The following is a 3,350-nucleotide window of genomic DNA, read 5'->3' as shown; positions in this document are numbered from 1 at the left end:
TCCTTAATGGCCACCATTGAACGAGCAATGGGTGTGTTTGGCAGAGCAATGGCCGTGTTTGGCAGAGCAATGGCCGTGTTTGGCAGAGCAATGGGCGTGTCTGGCAGAGCAATGGGCGTGTCTGGCAGAGCAATGGGCGTGTCTGGCAGAGCAATGGGCGTGTCTGGCAGAGCAATGGGCGTGTCTGGCAGAGCAATGGGCCTGTCTGGCAATGGGCGTGTCTGGCAGAGCAATGGGCGTGTCTGGCAGAGCAATGGGCGTGTCTGGCAGAGCAATGGGCCTGTTTGGCAGAGCAATGGGCCTGTTTGGCAGAGCAATGGGCCTGTTTGGCAGAGCAATGGGCCTGTTTGGCAGAGCAATGGGCCTGTTTGGCAGAGCAATGGGCCTGTTTGGCAGAGCAATGGGCCTGTTTGGCAGAGCAATGGGCGTGTTTGGCAGAGCAATGGGCGTGTTTGGCAGAGCAATGGGCCTGTTTGGCAGAGCAATGGGCCTGTTTGGCAGAGCAATGGGCCTGTTTGGCAGAGCAATGGGCGTGTTTGGCAGAGCAATGGGCGTGTTTGGCAGAGCAATGGGCGTGTTTGGCAGAGCAATGGGCCTGTTTGGCAGAGCAATGGGCGTGTTTGGCAAGTGGCTCCGGCTGCAGATAGACCCTACTCCCCTATGTTTACAGTTTGTTTGTTTGTTACAGGAAGACGCTCGTGTTATTCGTTGTTGTTGATTCTGCGGATTCTGATTGGCTTGCATGGCTTTAATTGCACTCGACGGCGTATTTATGCGTTTTGATGTAAACGACAACTTTTTTGAAAACGATATTGTGTGCACAATGTTATTTTTGAAAACGGAGGGGGGGAAACATTCGTTTCTATGAATACGCTGCTACGTATAAACGTGGCCTCAGTTCGAAGAACTTTGCATTGCATTCATGTCTTGAGAGCAGCTGAAGGGATGACCACGAACCACCAGAGGGCAGCAAGCCCATTAGAGCTCAGCTCTTTCAGAATGAAATATGATCACATGAATGATCACATGAACACACACGCATTCAATGTACGTTACCTTATATGTATGGACATATTCACAGCTGTTGATTTTTGGTTTAATGTTTAGATTAACATCAAATCACCTTCGAATAATCATCAAGTCTATATCAAAAGCAGTTCTCCAGTGGCGCAATCGGTCAGCGCGCGATAAGACAGTAACCATGTTAGCTTTGTACAAGATATTTTAGGATTAATCAACTCATTAATTTCTAATGTAAAGTAATGCTCTATGTCTATGTAATATGTTGACATGATCGAGTGCCATCTGATTTAAAATAACTTGGCTGAAACAAACCCAACCTGCTCAGAGTATTGTTGGATACGACGAGAAAGAGAGGCGGCCTGGTGGGAGGTACTTATAAGTCAAGCAGCAAGTCATGCGAGTTCGAGCCTCACCTAGCGCATCGTAAAAATAAGTTAGGCTTCTATAAACTCAGAATCTGTTGACATAAGCAAATTATCACTGATTTGCCAAAGCTTGTCTTAAGCCAACGCTCACTGTTTGATTTGAGGCCAGAGTCAAAGAGATCTATTCATTGACTTGGAACCAATATTAATAGATCTGACTCACTTTCTCTCTTCTCTTTGTGTAAAACAAAAGCTGTTGACCTAGTAGGTTTTGGTTTAATGCTTAGAATAACCTGAAATGATCTTCAACTTGTGAACTGCTGTGCTCCAGTGGCGCAATCGGTCAGCGCGTGGTACTTATAAGACAGTAACCTGCACCAAGTCATGCCGAAGTTGTGAGTTCGACCCTCACCTGGAGCAAGCTTTAGCTTTGTTAAACATAGTTGAGGACTTGGATTTCCGCTGTAAAGTAATGTGCTTTGTAATCTGTCGACATGAGCAAGTGCCGTCTAATTTACAATAGCTTGACTAAAACACAGAACAGCATCCTGAAATACAATATTGTTTGATTTGATGCCAGAGATCAACAGAGATGTAATCCAAGAGTTGGAACAGATAACCAAAGAGAAGTTTAAATATTTCGAATTTACATTTTTTGACTTTGTTGAAGACAGAATCAGTTTAATCAGTGGCGTGATTTGTTGAAAGAAGTAAACGTGACATTTCCAGAGATTACATTATTTCACAGGCAGCCAATCAAAAGTCTAAATTATAATTTCTCTTTGTCTTTAACACTAGAACAACCATCGAAGGGGTCAAATAACCCCTGTGAGTTAAAATAAAATATATCTTTGCACTCGATCACATTCCAAATCCCTACTTTCTTGACTTTCCCTAAATATGTCTGTTGTACCACCCTGTGTTCATAATTTATTTTATTCAGACCGGGAGAGCTATTATAGAGCATTTTTTTATGTGTTCCGATGTAATTGTTTTTTTTCCAAGGATGCAAGGCTCTTTCTTTGTCAGCAGAGGTCGCCAGGGGACATTCTGAAGTGAATAAGATTTATATCTATAGGTAGATATACACAGACAGACAGACAGACAGACAGACAGACAGACAGACAGACAGACAGACAGACAGACAGACAGACAGACAGACAGACAGACAGACAGACAGACAGACAGACAGACAGACAGACAGAGGTGGCCAATACGTCGACTGCAATCGACTGTACGACCGCAAGAGTAGTGCAGGTCGATTTTTAATGCGTGACATTAAAAAAATAATAAATAAAAGTTGATATATTTTTTATTTTATTAATATAATTTAAAAATAAATAAAAAAATATAATTATAAGAAGGATAGAATAATGAGTGGACACACTGTTCAAACTATTGCAACGTATAATTTGCTACTATCAAATGCAAATTGTTACATTATTTTTGAATGAATAGATAAGTAAGTACCCTAGCATAGACAATAGACACTGTGGGTGTGGAGAGAGAATTAGACATGTATTCCATGTAGTATATGAACCAGCCGTTGGCAGAGTGGTTTACCATCTGCCCTGCAATACGGGCGACCCGAGTTCGCGTCCTGGGTACATCATGTAATTTTTGCCGTTGGCTTATTTTTGTAATTTCTTTTATATCAGAGAAATTAGGCCTAACAACTTACTTTTTATATAATAAATATGTCTTACAATATAACCCAAATATACCTTGCAAAAACTCGTAAAGTTCGTAAAAGTCGTAAAGTTAACGTTAATATTAATGTTACTGATAAGCCTTCGTTACAATGACAAAGACACTGCATGGGAAATTGCAGCCACATTAATTCCATTCAGGTGAGTTTCGCGGCAGGCAGCCAAGAAACTCACCACTGACCACTGACCACTGACCACTTCTGTTGAGAAAAAATACTATGGTCAGTCAATTTAGCATATTCAAAGAAATGGA

At 41.9% G+C, this 3,350-nt stretch overlaps 1 non-coding gene across 1 annotated transcript; it reads left to right on the top strand.

Moving 5' to 3' along the window:
- The first annotated feature begins 1,712 nt into the window (after nt 1–1,712).
- Nucleotides 1,713–1,808, top strand: trnai-uau (transfer RNA isoleucine (anticodon UAU)). The gene is made up of 2 exons: nt 1,713–1,750; nt 1,773–1,808. It is a non-coding gene; the product is annotated as a tRNA-Ile (tRNA).
- Nucleotides 1,809–3,350: the final 1,542 nt, after the last annotated feature.

The sequence above is a fragment of the Gadus chalcogrammus genome, chromosome 17, assembly GCF_026213295.1.
Source record: "Gadus chalcogrammus isolate NIFS_2021 chromosome 17, NIFS_Gcha_1.0, whole genome shotgun sequence".
Lineage (NCBI taxonomy): Eukaryota > Metazoa > Chordata > Actinopteri > Gadiformes > Gadidae > Gadus > Gadus chalcogrammus.
This window is presented reverse-complemented; position numbering and strand designations above follow the sequence as displayed.